Here is a 17432-nt window from a genome sequence, read left to right on the forward strand (position 1 = left end):
CACCCTGTGCCCCAAAACCCAATGTGAAAGTTGTTTCCCGGTCTCCAACACAAAAATTCAACGTTTCCAAGTGCAATATTCACTGAGATATTCGAAGAAAGTTGGAAAAAAAAAACCAGCATTAAGTACGGGGAAATCATTTTATCCGTAAATGTTTATTCCCAAATTTTTCGAATTTTCATATCTCGGTGAATATTGCACTTAGAAACGTGAAATTATTTTAGTTGGCATCGGGAAAGACAGAGCAACAACGTCTTAATTGGGTTCTTTGGCACACGGGGATGGTATAAAAAGTTTTTTTTTAATTTTATAACTGGACAACCCCTTACAACATGAATGACATATCTGAGTTGGACGCGGGATTTGGATACTTTTTCTAGTTGGGTATGTCTCTAAGACTAATGGCCCGCCAGTAAAGTGTCATACGCCCTGTTACCCATGAGCCTGCATATACACGTAAAAAATAGTTTGGGACGAAATAAAGTCGACTCCCGTTATAACGGGAAAAAATATCGTTTTACCGAAAACTTTTCTAATCCCCGGGTAAGTTTACATAGGAACAATATAAAAATCTGATATTCCTTTGTAACGAAATTTCGTTATTACGAAGTGATTTCTCCGGTATCTTGCAGTTCATTATAATGGGGTTTGACTGTATTCCCCCCTCCCCCGAAAAAAAATCTGACATTTTTGCAGTAAAGTAATTGAACTTCCGCAATTTGATCTGAAAACAGCCCTTTTTATAATGATTATGTCTTTTTTACTTTTATAAATTTAGGAAGGAAACAAAGTGTGGGAAGAAAAAAAAGAAAAATGACCAAGAGGGGCTCGGTTGTGCGTAAATGCCTCGAAATTCCACTTGTACGCAAGGGGATTCGCGCCTCACTCGCAGTTTTATGACAAAATTTCACATTTATGAGACGTTTGACTACGGTCACGATTAATCTCTATATATAGCTTTCAATAATAAAATATTTCATTTATACAAAGAACAATTTAAATTATTTGACATTTTCATTTTGATTCGAACTCTCCAAATCTTTGGCATTTAGACATTTCAAACTATCAAATCCACGCAGCTTTTGCAGATTGTGAAAGCGCGTCGCTGAATTGGTTTTGCATGCTTATTATCAACACTAAAAACCATAAATTTTAGGTTGACAGATACAAAGAGACGAATTCAGCCGGTTACTGACATTTCAAAGTGAAGACTTACGTGAGAATTTATTGCACTTTTCTGAGAAATCAACAGACGCAGTGAGTCTCAAATAAACGGATTTAAATTGCTTTAAATGTGGTCATACGCCCTTTAAGATTTTTGTTATTAATGTCCACAACATTGTTCTTGCAGGATAGGAAAATTACATTGAAATTATTTGGGATGTTGCAGGCCAATAATAGGCGCCTATCGACATTTCGTACTGATGAATGTCTGATCAACTTGTAAAAATTAAGATTATATATATTACACCTCAACAAGGCTATGACCACAGTGTCAAGGGACGCTGTTTAGAGCGCATGGTGCTAGTGTTCATCTTCGGATGGAATCAAGAACTTTCGGAAGATTACGATGTAGATTATATAGTTGATTTTTTTTCCTCCATATATTATGATCCGTCCATTGACGAACATTGATTATGTGTGAATTTATATGTGCAAACTATATGTAATATTTTTATTTATTATCCTGAAGATATCTAATAAAATTTCCAGACATCCTCCGGGAACGCTTCGATATCTCAATGAGATGGGAAGCAGGGTGTGTTTGGTCGTCAAAGGTCAGTAATAGGCCAGCAGCAGGCTTAAGTAGTAAGTCAGTTAATTAATAGGAAGCATTGCGGTATCGATTAAAAAACTTTAAAGATGTGGCGTCAATCTTAGAGGAAGTCTTAATACATTATCTTCTTGGATTGCATATAGACACCAATCAGCAAACCAAATGACGTTAAGACCGTCTTAAATTTGTTCAAAATTACGTTTTTCCTGTTAAATTGAAAGGAATGGCATATGAACACTTGCGATTAAAACAACAGTAATTTTATGCAATTATAGTTTCTTAAGTTATACAGCAATGTAGTATAAAAAATTAAATTTCGTGGGTATTTTTGCTCATGTATGATTTGATCCCTTGAAGTTCGTTATAACTGAATTCGACTTTGTTTTCAGCAAAGGCAATGAATTGGCATCCCCTCAAAATTCATGAAAAAACACCCCAGGGTAATCATTCTTTATTCGATTTTTATAAATATATTCCCCATCAGACCACTACTGAAGATAGCTTTGTGCTAAACTAGATGGCTTTCCGTCTGTAATTGCATGAAAACGATGGGGTTTTTTTTTTAAAAAAGCTTTCATTTTGCACTTATCGACTTCTTGGATTGCATTTACTACCAGCACTCAAAAGAATGTCAATGAATGGTCAACAAATCTGTCTGCTTTCCTTATAGCAGCCCTTTTTGAATGAAAAGTCTTCGAACACACACAATTTTCTGTCTTTACAAGTTACTTTACTCCAATTTGCTTAAACCTTTTCTAATAGTTTGTGTCAGGGCCTACTGTCACTCCCAAGCAAGTCGTAAAACCACAGAGATTACATGAACTTATTTTATTTTCTTCCTCATGTTAATGTTACTTGAATAAGGGAAAATTTGCGAGAAAGATATGCTATTCTATGCATTTTGTTTGCAATTAAATTTTTTTAGTCAGAGTGACTAAAAAAATTTAATTTCATAAACTTCTTCGTGGCTCCCCTTTTGCGAGATTTTCATCCGTGGCCCCCCTAGAATATCCTAGGGCCCACTTGGGGCCATATGGCCCCCGGTTGAGAACCACTGGTCTAGTGCGTTTACCCGGAAAGTGAAAGGACGCGAGCAAAGCTGCATTAAGAGTTCTTTCAAGCGGCTTTGGACGCGAGTTCGATTCCCAGCACGGGCATTAGGCAGCTGTTAAAATCCTTCACATAAATAGCAATTATAACATTTTCTTTATTAACACCCAGAGGGCTCCAAGAATTGCACCAACACACCCACTTCAGCAAATGGCGGTGCGATACACAAAGCGTCGCAGGGTGTCAGCAAACTGCCCTCACATAGCGTTCATTGGACAGCTACATTCCCCTCGACAAAGACGGCTGAAAAATCAAGAAACAAATTAATACCGAAAAACTTTACTTTTATTTTACGTTAACTAGTAATGTTCGATCAAACTTGATTTTTTTTTCATACGAAACAGGGACTTATTATATTTAATTATAATTGAATACGTATTGGCATCAAAAGTATTTTAGGTACACGTATATCAATACCTAAGATACTATCAACAATAGATGGCGTGGTATGTGGATTACAGAAAAGCTGAAGAAAACAATGAGGTAAATGAGCTCTGATGGTCATTCCGTTGAAAACATTTTATTTCTGGCTTATGTCGGCAAAACCTGTTAATTTCAATTTGCGTAACATGCCAACTTGACCACTGATTTATTACAATGAGAGGGATTCTGTAACTTTTTTGGTGTGAGTGAGACCTACACCTACTAGAGAATTTTCAGTGGGTGTTGGTGAGACCCCCATAAATGGACATGCATCTAGGGTCGCCTTCCTGGTCAGTAGGAGAGGTGATTCGTCATTTGGGGGGGGGGGGGGCATTATCGCTATCCGCCGAGGCGGGAATATCGACGGCGGAGGAAATTTCCCCTTTTCTGATTCGATGATGAGGGAGTCTTAATCGATATTGGTGGGTTAGGTTTGCAATCGATGTTTAGGGATTCTTAATCGAATCGGTTTCCGACAAGTCCTTTTCCTAGAATTGAATCGCCTATTGAGACGGGGGGGACGAATTATTTGCCATTCTTTTTAGCTTCCGCCTTGTTGGCAGATGCGTTTGATACTCTTCTCGAATAGCTTCTTGTTTTGATGCTCGGTGAGCGTTCCTGGGAGCCCTGATTCACCTTGAACTGATTTGCCTGTTCATGTTTACACGGGCCATCGGACATGCTCATGAAAAATACACAAGAATATTGGATCCAGATCAGGCACTTTTCGAATCTTTTCAACACTGTCGTCATCGACAGATAGTTGTCACAAAAGCACATTACTCTATGGAAGTCAAGGGTGACTTCGCAGCTGCCATTACCAGACCAGAATAGAATGTAGAGCCGATTACCATCCAATTGAGGACGACTGCCGGCATACGAATTGGCCAGGAAGGCCTATGAAGAAGGAAAGAAAAAAAAAAATGAAGAATGTTCAATAATCAGGCTAAACAAATATATGCCGAAGAGTTCTTGCACAACAACCAACACATTTCAGTGAACAAACACCGGATACTACAACCATAATATTTCAACACAATCACCAAAAATATAGCTCAGACAGTTCAGTTCGCAGGAGAAAAAACACTGCATGGGAGTCGCAGCGCAAAAACCTCACATACGAAAATTTATACAGTTCAGAAGTTCTTTCAAAAATGTGATAATTACAATCTGCTCATTGAATAGAAAGTTCTTACAATGGAAAAAATCAACTATATTCACAGGATTTCATATCAAAATTGATGATCAAAAGTTCAAATATGTGATAATGTATGATAATTACAACCAAAAATAAAATGAATTCCGTTCAGTAAGTGCTCATTCACTCAAAATTATTTACAAAAGGAAAAAATCAACTATATTCATAGAGTACCAATGAGTAAAATATGTATATCTATGAAAAATTCTATTCAGTCAAAGCAAAATGAAAGAGAAGTGAATCCAATATTTACAAGTATTTAGAAAAAGGAATTGAATGAATTACAACAAATTCCAGTCTAAATGAAAAATTTGTTAAGGCTTATATTTCCTCAATACTAGGGTATCATATTCCACAATGTCTCTAAGATGTTGATATACAGATTCTTTCATTCTGTCGTATTGATCTTTGTTGACACTCTTGATAAAATCAAAGATATGAGGAATGCCTAAATCATTTCTGATATTGGTTCCTCTAATAAACCAAGGCGCTTTAGCAAACCTCCTGAGGATCTTATTTTGCATGTGGTCTGTACATTCCTAATATTCATTTTACATGAATGAGACCATGCAGGAGAAGCGTAAAGCAAGGTGGGTCTAAGTATGGTTTTGTACAATATAATTTTGGTTTTTGAGTGACAATTTGGCTTGTGGGAATGTAATTTTAACATTCCCATTTATCTATTTGTTTTTAACGAAATTAATATGAGGTGAAAAATTTTTTGTTGAGAAAACATCCCAAATATTTAACTCACTTGGTCACTCATATGGTTATCGTCTAGTAACTCACTTGGTCACTCCTATGGTCCATCTTCTAGTAACTCACTTGGTCGCTCATATGGCCAATAATTCAGTGAGTCACGCACTTGCGTGATCGTTCACATACTCTCACGGTCACTCCAGACAAAATGTCAGGGATGCGAAATTTTCGGGGGTAAAATGTCGAAGGCGAAATCTCCAGACCACTTTAGTCACACCCCGCAGCACAGTTAGAGATCACTCAAGCAACCTACGTCACATTCAAAAATAACTTAGTGATCTGAGAATGTGCAGCGAATCAGTGACCCGCGACGCTCAGGCGGAGCAGCATATTTTCAGATGACTTGAGTGATCGTGGCACAACCATAGCCCACGCCCCACATGGGGGGGGGGGCCTGACAGGGCTCTAGTCCTGGGATTTTTTTTTTGCTTTTTCACGCTATAAATTAGCTACAGAAGGGGGCCCACAACAGATCCCCGCTACAGGATGTGGGGGCCATGAGCGCAACCCCAAACCACTAAAATATTCCTCGCCCTCTTCCCAGATCAGTAAAGTGACTCGTCCCGTATTTATAGATCAGCGAGGCACATCGCCAGACCACTTGATTATGTGCCCCGATTCAAATGGGTAGCATTGAGTTTCAGCGTAAGGACTTCATGACGTCATCATCGAACGAATGAGAGACGCAAAACGTCATCAATTGTGGGAGGAGCGAAGAAACGAGGAACGAATCATTAAAGAGATAAATGACGTCATCCGTCAGGTGGGGCGTAAAACCGGATTTTTAATTTTCGCTTTCATTGTTTTGGTGATGCCATCACATTTATTGCATGACATCTAATGATAAAGCAATGCGAAACTACTGTTTATTGACGATTTGTTTACCAGAGTAATTGTTCTCAAATCATTTTTTTTGGGAGCAGAAGCCCCAAACATCCTCCATTACCAGGACATTTATTTCAAATTTTTTAGAGAAAATATTTTATTTTTGACAGATATTTTTCCGAGCTCATGCATGCAATGTTAAGTCAATGGGAAATTACTTTTCTACGAGAACAGATTTGCCAGAAATGTCTCTTGCCGGAGTCTTGCAAAAGGAATTGGATTTTAAATGCAAATTGTTTAACGTTGTTCAGAAATCCAATGATTCACTTGAATAATGTATTTTCTGAAAATATGTAAAATACACACACCCGCAGAATCAATGTCCTCTTTATTCTCTCGGTGCTATAGGGCTAACAGGAAAAAATCAGCTTCTTTCCCATTACTTTAGCTCTCGTGCCGTGGCACGCAGGCCACATTTCAGTCGTGTGAATTTTGATGAGCCCGGATTATATGCACTAAAAAGTGGCGAAATATGTATTAAAACCCAAAATATATAAGTTAAAATCATGAAAAAAAATTATCAAAAATGAGAAAATATGCATTTAAAAAAAAATCAAAATATGCAAAAAAAAAAGCAGATATGGTTTTAAAATGAATATTTTCTATTAAGAGATGGTGCCTCGGCGCTTCACGCTACTAATGCGTGTAATAAGGACTTGAAAAGAATGTATCGGGTGTATTAGTCGGCGCACTTGCCCGATATGCAAGGGGGACTCGGGTTCGATTCCCGGAGAAGACAAATCACTTTTCTTCCCAAATATCAGTTTCGGCATTACATCCAGAAAATTCAATTTTCTGAATATTTTCTATTTCTTGGTGCATATTCATTTACAAAAAAAATCCCTGCATATGCAAAAAAAAACCTTCAACATATCTTTTACTTAGGCATTTTTAATTTTGTAACAGGCAAGCTGTTAACAAGGATGTACAGCAATACTTTTATTCACGAGACACGTGAGATTTAAGTTGTATCGAGAGACGAAGACATTCTCGAGGCGTTCGATTTTAACCTACATGACGAAGGGTTGTGTGTTTTCGCAGGTTAATGCAAAATAAAGGAATGCTTCATATTCGTCACGTGTCCAACGTTTTAAAATAGACACGTGAGTGTTTTAGCTAAGCAGACATCCTAATTAGGTAGCAAGTGAGTGAAAATGGCCTATTTAGCGAAATATCGAAGAGACTAACTCCGTCGCCTTGCCGAAGAGATGGGCGAACCCGAGATGAAAGTGATAGAGCTAAAGAAAGTTATTACGTCCAGTAAAGAATAAGACGAGGTCTTCGCAAAAGGAGTGCTACAGACCCTCGTAGAAGAATTCGACGAGAAGAAACAGAGGAGAGAAAGAGAGAATTCGGCGAGCAGAAATGCAGTTTGAACTCGAGAGACTGAGGATAGAAGCGGAGAAGTGCCAAGCTGCCGTTCGACCGACTGACAAATCGGGACTATCAAGTGTCAGTTCCGCGTTTTGAATCATCGGATGACATTTCATTGTTTCTGGTCCTGTTCGAACGACACATGGGATTACACCAGATTCCGGAAGAATTGTGGATTACGTATCTCATCAATAGCTTACCGAAGGAGGTGGCTAGGATCTGTGCCCGTGTCGGAAGTGAAATGAAGTGATGTATAATAATCGGATTGGGTGAAAAGGCCATGAGGCCGAGGAGATAGAAGGTTGTTGGACATGAGAGATGTCGGACGCTCTGGTTTAGGCGTCTATGTAAATAAAGATGATTATAAGTTATTCTCGTTGGCTCTAGTGTATACTTGAATCGCAATATGTCTAGGAGGCCAAGCGAAGCATGGTGGCAGCTGCGTGATCCCAAAGGATCCACCGATCCAGTTTTCGAACGTCGTTGAGTAAGTCTTAGCTCGATTACTAACGTTCGAATAACTAAGCCTAAATCGCCGCTTTACATAAGTCTATGGTTAGGGCTAAGAACATGTCGACGTTTCAAGTGCCGTGTCCCGAACCGTTTTCATTTACAACGCCATCCGAATGGCCAAAATGGAAGAAACGCTTCGAACGATTTCGCGACGGGTCAGGGCTAGCGAAGAAGGGCGAGAAAGACCAAGTCAACACGCTCCTCTACTTGTTGGGTGATCAAGCGGAGGACCAAGAGAGTACGATTTGGTTACAGCGGCATTCGACGGACATTTCTTGCCCAGGAAAAATATCATATACGAGCGGGCCAAGTTCAACACTCCGGAGAACCAGTGGAGGAGTTCATCTCTGCTCTCCGTGTGCTAGCGGAGTCATGCGAGTATCAAGCTCTCCGAGAGATGATTCGCGACCGCATCGTCGTGGGTGTCAGCGACCGAAGATTGTCCGAGAAGCTTCAGCTGGAGCAAGGTCTGACGCTGGAGAAAGCTACGACCATGGCAAAACAATACGAATCAGTCAAGAGGAGTTACATAACCCTGCGTGAAACCAGGTCACAGGAATCCACGGCTCAGAGTTCAAGAAACAAGAGCAATCAACGAAGGAAAAGCAGGGCCAGGCTCGCAGTAAGAATGAAGCTTCATTTTGTTTTTGGTGCGGACGAGCAAAGTTTCATGACAAGAATTCCTGCCCAGCCAAGGACGCCACGTGCCGTAAGAAAAACCACTTCGCTAGGGTTTGCAAGTCAAGGGTAGCTGCGAACATTTCGTCAGTGCGTAAAGTCGGGGTGAAGACGTCGAGGACATTCCTTGGCTACTTAGTATCATCCGCGTCATCGCACAAAGAGACTTGGTAAGAAGACGTCTTAGTCGGAGATGTCCGAGTCAATTTTCTGCTGGATTCAGCAGCAGATGTGACAGTCATCCCAGACAGTCTCTACAAACGGAATAAAAGCAGATTTCCGAAACTCAAGCCTCCTGACCGGAATCTTTCGAGTCCCGGTGCAGTGAACTTGAACGTCAAGGGAATGTTCGAGTGCCAGCTAACTTGCAAGTCAGCAAAAGTCTATGTGATCAAGGGACCCGATCGTCCAACTAAAGTTGATTCAACGACTCAATGAAGTGACGGCTCACAGCCTAGCTCAAGTCGACCCGGAAAAAGAATTTCCACGAATTTTCGATGGGCTTGGAGAACTGAAGGGAGAATACGAAATCAAGATGAAGCCCGGTGCCGTGCCCTTTGCAGTTCACGTTTCAAGGCGAGTTCTTATCCCATTAATGGATAAAGTAAAACAGCATCTCGATGCGATGTTGAAGGACGGAATAATCGAATCAGTGACAGAACCGAGTGAATGGTGTGCTCCGCTTGTATTAGCAGCAAAACCGAATGGAGACATCAGGCTCTGCGTCGATCTGACCAAGTTGAACAGCAGCGTTCAACGCGAGAACTTTCCGTTACCTTCAGTTGATCATCTGTTGGGCCAAATACCACCAGAGGCCAGGATCTTTTCCAAGCTGGACGCCACAACAGGGTTTTGGCAGAAGAAACTGGCAGAGAAGTCCCGAAGGCTGACGAATTTCATCACGCCTTTCGGAAGGTTCCGTTTCTTGAGACTTCCGTTCGGAATTTCTTCAGCTCCAGAAGTTTTTCAACGAGACATTGCAGACCTTCTACAGGGTATTCCAGCCGTGACGAACCTGACAGACGACACTTTAGTGTGGGGCGTCACTCAAGAAGAACACGACAGACGTCTCAGAGAAGTTCTTCGATGATTCCATGATGCGACGTCGCCCTCAACAAGGACAAGTGTGTCTCCGGCGTCACTGAACTAAGGTTCTTAGGTCATCTGATAGACCACTGAGATCCTACTTGGCAAATTCATTTGGTTATTCCTGAAATTTTTTACCAGATATAATTTTTGTGATGCTCCATCTTCTTTTGAAATCGCCACCGCGGGGGGTGTGCCCATGTGTTTACCAAAGACCCGTCATCTAGGGGCTATTGTCGTCCTCCTCCCCCCGCTTTCAAAAATACACTATAAATAGTATATATACGTACATACAGTGAGTATATGTTCTTTGCGCGCCGCCCCCTCCCCGAAAAAAGTTGAAATGAGTGTCCTGGTTTACCATTTCATTCAGTGGCGTCAGAGCCAGGGGTGCAAGCACCCACGGTAATTTGTGGCATGGATCCGAGCACCCCAGAATTGATTAAGAAATTAATCTTTCCGATATAAAACTAAAGACAAGCACCCAGTTTCGAAACAATTCCCACCCCGACTTCATTATAATTTCATAATATCAGTTTAAATAAAGAAATCGTGTATTTACTGAAATTCTGAAGAAATTTCATTATATCCTTTCAACTGATAATTTATTATATATATATACTCTGGATTGTTTTTCAATACGAGTCCAAACTCGCATGACGAAAATATGAAGGAATGCCAAAGGCAGTTTCTCTAGTTTCTTCAACAAAAGTTGGCGGAGACTAGCATGTCAGTCGCCAAGACGTTAATTTCCTCGTGTGAGGGCGTGTAGAGCGATATACGTACTGGTCTTCGGGAGACGGTTTCTCTTATCAGTTGCCGAACTTTAGTTTCCCCGTGTGAGGAGGGCCTAAGGCTTACGTTAGACTTGTCATCTCTACACTTCCTGCTTCGGAGGCTAGGCTATTAGAGATCAAAGATGGACAAAAAAAAAAGATGCCACGATCTCGAAGACAATTTCTTACATCGCTGGCACCTGGCCAGATGAGAAGACATTGAGCCAAGCAGAATTACCATACTTCTACGTCAAGGACGAGCTGTTCATCGAGGATGACTTACTTCTACGAAACAGTCGCCTTGTGATACTATCAGTCTTACAGCAAGACATTCTAGAACGACTTCACTGTGGTCACTTGGTAGTGAACAAGTGTCGTGAACTTGCGAGTGTGTGTGTTTGGTGGCCCGGTCTGTCAACGCAAATTGAAGACAGGATCAAGAAGTGCGCTGCACAGAATAGGAGCAACAGGCATGATCCACTAATTCCAACGAGCTTCCACCCGTTGGTGCGACAGTTCGGGATGACGACACCACGCCGAGAAGGCCAACTGGAGAATCGTCTGGAGAACAAACATCCGTCCCCATCAGAGCAACACGATACGGTCGTGTGGTGCGGAAGCCCATGCACTATCCGCTCACTGACACTATAAACTAGTCACTTTTATGAAAAAAGTAAACATAAAAGGGGGGATGTGATGTATAATAATCGGATCGGGTGAAAAGGCCATGGGGCCGAGGAGATAGAAGGTTGTTGACTGTTGGACATGAGAGATGTCGGACACACTGGTTTAGGCGTCTATGTATATAAAGATGATTATAAGTTATTCTCGTTGGCTCTAGTGTATACTTGAATAGCAATATGTCTAGGAGGCGAAGCAGTGCCAGGAAGCCTGACGAGAAGTTTAAGGACTATCAGTTTGGCAAGGAACTGCTGTTAAAGCGATTTAAGCTACATGCGGACAGATTTCGACAACTTTTTGTAGAGCATCGGAAGAACTCCGAGAGTTCATGGCGTGACTTTCATTTTGAGTTGAAAACGTATCTTGAAGGGTGGTTAACAGAAGTTAAGGTTACAACATTCGAGGACTTGATTAATCTAGTCATAACTGATCAAATGAAGTGCCCTCCACAAGTGAAAGTGGTATGGATGATGCGCCATGTTGCTCTCTCCATCGGAACTCGACGCGTATGAAGAAGCTAGTAGTACTTTCACAAAGAAATTCAACCAGCAGTACGATGTCGAGGGAAACACCGAGGAAATATCCATGGACATCATCAAAACCAGTGATTCGTGCAGATGAACAGAAACTTCCCATGATCAGCGACCTGTAAGCTGCTATGGATATCCGGGGGTAATTAGAGCGCAGTGTCTGACTGCAATCTTGAAACGACAGCGACAACCGCCCAGTTTGAACTGAACCTATGCTCTTCTGTAACAAAACCCGCAGCATTGTTAAAAATTCATGTAAATGGCAAAGTGGGAACTGCCTGTGTGCCGACAGCGGTGCTACGCACTGTATCGCAAGTGATACTCTGCATCGTATTTTGAAAGAGCAAAACGCCGAATTCCATCGGGAAACTATCGAGATGAGTCTTGCAAACGGACAGCAATCAACGGCGAATGTGTTGACCACAACGATATTGGTCAACATCCAATGAAAGTGACTAAGGGCGAAATTTATAGTTCTTCCTGAGATCGTCGGTAACTCTTTTGAGAATCGACTTTCTAAAGAAAGCTGGTATCGTGTTGGAAGGCAATGGTTCTTCGGGGAAAATACTCGGAATCTATTCCACTTTGTGAACGAGTCTACGATTAAAACTGTTCAACATGTAATAGAGCATGTTAACTTGAATTCTTGCCAACTACGACAAGTTGAAGGAGAGCAACGGAAACAAGTGCTGAACAGGTCGTGGAAAAAGAATGACAATTTTTTTCAGTCCAGGGGGAGCAGACACTCCCGAAGGCGAAGTTCACCGCGGTGATATGGCATCGGAACCTCAGCAGTGGGATCGGTCTAGACGTCTCAAGAACCAAACAGGTCGCGTCCATAGCGAAATCCACCAACTGGTGCAAGGGCAACCACGACTTACGTTTCCGCAGGAACGAACCTTCCGGTGTCAGGCGATGCAGTCCAGGATATTATCACATGCGTCATCGTTGTAAAATGCCAAGCCAAACGTCTAGTAATAGCTTCCATGAGTCAAGAACCCAAACAAGTATAAGCAGTGCTGGAGAGGGGAACGATAAATGCAGGAGTGGTGGCCAGTAATTTCGTTCGGGGGGGACCAAAGTGACAGAACAATGGATTTGGCCATCTTTTTCCCTTTTTTCGGTCATTTTCTCACATTTCGGGGGGGGGGGGACCAGAACCCCCAAGTCCCCTCGCTACGCCCTTGGGAGTGGCTCTATATATATATATATTCTGATCAAAACACTAACACCCGTCGATCAGGTCACAGCCATGCCCAAAGTCGTCGTGAAAACAGGTTGACTCTCATGCGAAGCCTCACAAGAGGTTCTGTGAAGCAGAAGGTGGAACAAAAACGGAATGAACGCAAGGGTTATGTTGACAACGGTCCCAGGCAGAGTTTTCGAAAAACGAACTGGTCGACGAAGTTCACGCCACAACGAGATCGCCTACGAGGTACATAGTCGCTGATCCGGCCAAATCGAGTGTCTCTATCAGCGTATATCGTACTTCTCTCACACTATGTGCGAAACCGGATGCTGTATCCGTAGTGCCATCACGAAAGAAGGGACGACCACTCAAAGTTGGAACAAACAAGAATTTCCAACGCCGCCTATTGCTGGTTCCTTGCCGGGACGTCCGCGAAACCAGAGGGGGAGTATGTAACAGGCAAGCTGTTAACAAGGATGTACAGCAATACTTAAATCTCACGTGTCTCGTGAATAAAAGTTGTATCGGGAGACGATAATTACTGAATTTCATGAAAATTTTCAGGGAAAATGAAATTCACTAAACTCGAAGCTAATCACGTTGATGTAAAATTTCCGCGCAACTTTAAGGCGACTGACTACGTGCGGGGTACTTTTTAAAAAATGTCATTTTGGATGAAATGCATATGTTTTTAGTTTGAATATGGAATGAAATTAAGAAAATAAATGTTTTTTCATGAATATTTTGGCAAGAAAAATTTATATTGCTAATTATATGCCTAAAATTAGCATAATTTCAGTGTTTACGCTAAACATGGTACATGAAATACTACTGCTTATATAAACTTGTTTTTCACACAGAATGTTGCTATGGTATTGTTCTGTGCAATGAACTAGAAGTTTTGGAGTACTATGAAAACTTTTTGAGATATGGTTGTTTACGTGAAAAAATACACATTTTTCGTTTAAAAAACTTGATATTTTGAATTCAAAATGATGTAAATCAAAAAGTTTCAAAGATATTGCTTAGATCCTAGTTCATTGCACAGTCAGGCTCATATAAAACCCACTAGAAAAAATTCATATTGATATCTTGTAAAGTTTTGGAGATATCATGTTTTCCGCTGGCAAGAATAACGTAAATCGCAGTTTCTCAGAAAACGCATTTAAAGATTTCATTTGAAAAAAAAAAGGTTTCTCATACACTGTAAACATTCAGAATTCTCCACATTTGTACGTCAGACCTTCCTTTGCTTCAAATTTCTCCAACTTCGACTTTCTTGCTCCTCTTTTTTTTCTTCTGGCCATTTTTGCCATTGGCGTTGCATGGTATCTCGAACACTTCACCCGCTCTTCATCCAACCCAGAATAAGTAGATGCTAGTTCTTCATCGATTGGGATTCCTAGGTTTTCAAGAACCGGCAATATGCCCACATAACCAGAATTGAAAAGCAGAACTGCAATATTGGTCCCCAGCAGCATTGTTTGTAGTTCGACAAAAGTGCCCTTAGGCAAAATCGTCCAAATCACACTGTTGAAGCTTTCGTTGGAGTTCTGTGTCATGCCGTGCAAGCACTTTGAAAGCAGGGATTGTGCACAGAGACTCATGTATGTTGGCTTTATTACATTTATGATGTCACTAGAGAGACCAGGAGATTTATCAGTAATTTTATGTCCTTCATGTGCAGCTTTCTGATGCTTACACCAACTGTCGGGACCTCTTGGACATTGTCCATGCATGTTCTTTTTATCACTGGAGCAACAATGAAAAAATGCAGCTATGACGGCAGACTGCATATTTTTTAAATTTCCCACATTGCTACGAATAGCAATGCCATAGTAATTTTGGAGTTTATAAGTTTATCGGTTAATTTCCCTTTACCACTCAGTCCTTTCGTGGTTTTCTTGAGTTTCCTCAAACGCGCACCAACCCTCTTCTGAACATGGCCAATGCATTCCAGTTTAGTGACACTATTTCTGCCATAGATGTCCTTTACATTCATATATGCCTTGGAGTCACCATCCCCATAATATTCTGCATATTTTAGTTCCCGCTTTAGAATTGATCTTTCGAAAATTCTATATGCTCCAACTACTTCCATACTTGCAGACGAGCCCTTGTGGTTGGAACACACATGAACTGTTTTTAAAGATTTTCCCCTACAAATTCTGCAGTACTGCGACATCACTTCCAAATCTAATATCTTTCCAGAATCAATAGAAATAGCAGACACACAACCATTTAGAGATGTATGACCACGTCGCTGCCAGGTACCGTCGACAGACACACCACAACTTGGTATTTTTTCTTGTCCAACTTCCTTCAGCCTCTTTCATATTTTGCTCAGTAGCAGAACGAACAGCTTTTTGTAACAATAGTTCACGGTCCCTGAATGCATTTTTTGAAAGAAAAGGTAAATTCAAAGTTACCAGGAACTTTCTACCAGCAGTATAGCCTTTGCCAATAAGTCTCAATCCAAGGACCACTAATGAATTTATAACATTTTTGCTGCTGCTATTTTTTCCAGTTGAGGCAAATGCTTTCGAATACCCACATTTACAAGATAAGGCGAAGTTCGAGCACAGTCCGAATCTTGAATCTTCGTTCAGTTTCATGCCAGTCTCGTAACACATTGGGCAGCAAAGAACAGAAAACACAGATACTAATATAGAAATATCAAATATTCTATTTCCCTTCAACTCTCCACACTGTGGAGATGTGGCTTTCTTTTTATCAGTATAAATGTTCAATTTCGATGAACTAGCAGTCATAATAGGTGTGTCAACGGAGGCAATGTTAGGATCAGGGGAGACAGCTTTCGTATGACGGTTTCCACAAAATGAACGTTTTTTGCTCCTCTTTGCACGTACCTTCGGCATCGTGAATGTTCAAAAAAGCGTTACAAAAAATTATATAGAACTTCAAAACCAAAAATTCGAAGAAATACAAGTTAAAATAACAGTTGTTTGGTATATAACGTGCAACTAGAATGTAAACAAACAGTGCTTTCGATTTTGTTGCCACTCGCCTGATTATGTGAATTTAACATTAATATTTATTTATAAACATTACACAGAAATATTTCTAACTAATCCATAAGTAAAAAATATGTGATTCAAGGGTATTTCTATGCAAAATAAGTATTTATTACAACAGAAACGTCATTGTTTACATATTTTAGGCCCTTTAAATAGTACTTCCGGTGCTGGAAATTATCACTTCCGGTTAACTAAATGAGCTATAACTTCGGTTCTAATTAACGTAGGAACAAAAACAAACCATTTTTAGATTCCTGAATAAATATACTTTCAAATGAGCAAATAAAAAAAATTCGCAAATTTTGAAAAAAATGGCCGTTTCAACGTAGGCAGTCGCCTTAACTATCTCGATTCATCTGAATGGCAGGCGGCTATGGATGTTATGAATGAACGGACTTCGGTTCCTCAACCCGAGAATACGAAAATTTTGGGAAATAGATGGGTTTACACAGTAAAAAGGAAACATTGAACGCTATAAAGCTAGATTTGTAGCTAAAGGCTACAATCAAATCGATAGTGACTTATGAAGTATTTAACCCTGTGGTCAACTTTACACTTGAGATAATTTTTCAGTTAGTAAGTTGTCTTGGATGGCTTCATTGTCAATTAGATGTCAAATTCGCATATCTCTGCAAAATTGAATCGTGAGGTGTACATGAAACCACCATTTGGTTTCATTGACTACCAAACCTAATTACATCTGTCGCTTGAACAAAATTTATGATCTACATCAGAGTGGACGTGAATGGATTTTAGAATTTGTTTTTAAATCTTTAAAATTTAAGTTGAAATGGTGTGTGTATATATTTCGAATAAATGTGTTATTTCATGTGACATTTTTAGAAAATCTGAAAATAATTTAAATCATGCTAAATCTCTTTGGAATAGTAAATTTGACTTAAAAGATTTAGGTCCAACTAAAAAATTGTTAGGTGTTGAATTCATCAAAGAGGATGGTAAGTTATTTATTCATCAACACCAATATATAGATAAAATTTATATTTTAAATGCCCTAATTGTTTACCTATTGCTAAAGGTTGTGTACTAACAAAACTTGACTGTCCAGCTACTGCTGATCAAGTAAATGAAACGAACAATTTTCCTTACTGAAATGTATTAATTTTCTTGGCATTCATTGCAAATCGTACACGTCCAGATATTTATGTTGTCAATATATCACAATTTCAGGAAAATCCAAGTTAAAAACACTGGAATATTTTGTTAAAATTATTGGGATATGTGAAAAATTTAACAAAATGTTTAGAATCGATCAAATGTCAAAAATTTGAAATTACATAATTCTGACTTCGATTGTAATAGGAATGATCACGTTATTGGATAATGCTCCCATATGGCGAACATTTAAACATAAATGTGTTAGTTTATCAACTATGAAGGCGGAACATGCTCATATA

The 17432-nt window shown here is 40.1% G+C and overlaps 1 non-coding gene and 1 pseudogene across 1 annotated transcript; both read right to left on the reverse strand.

Annotated features, from left to right (window-relative positions):
- Nucleotides 1-3000: 3000 nt before the first annotated feature.
- On the reverse strand, nt 3001-3131 carry LOC149067839 (U4atac minor spliceosomal RNA). The gene has a single exon (XR_016195314.1). It is a non-coding gene; the product is annotated as a U4atac minor spliceosomal RNA (small nuclear RNA).
- A 10869-nt stretch (nt 3132-14000) lies between these two features.
- Nucleotides 14001-15940, reverse strand: LOC149067840 (uncharacterized; annotated as a pseudogene).
- Between the last annotated feature and the right edge of the window lie 1492 nt (nt 15941-17432).

This window comes from Pholcus phalangioides, unplaced genomic scaffold, assembly GCF_987345545.1.
Source record: "Pholcus phalangioides strain wild (caught in Gottingen) unplaced genomic scaffold, Ppha-v1.0 ptg000028l_1, whole genome shotgun sequence".
Lineage (NCBI taxonomy): Eukaryota > Metazoa > Arthropoda > Arachnida > Araneae > Pholcidae > Pholcus > Pholcus phalangioides.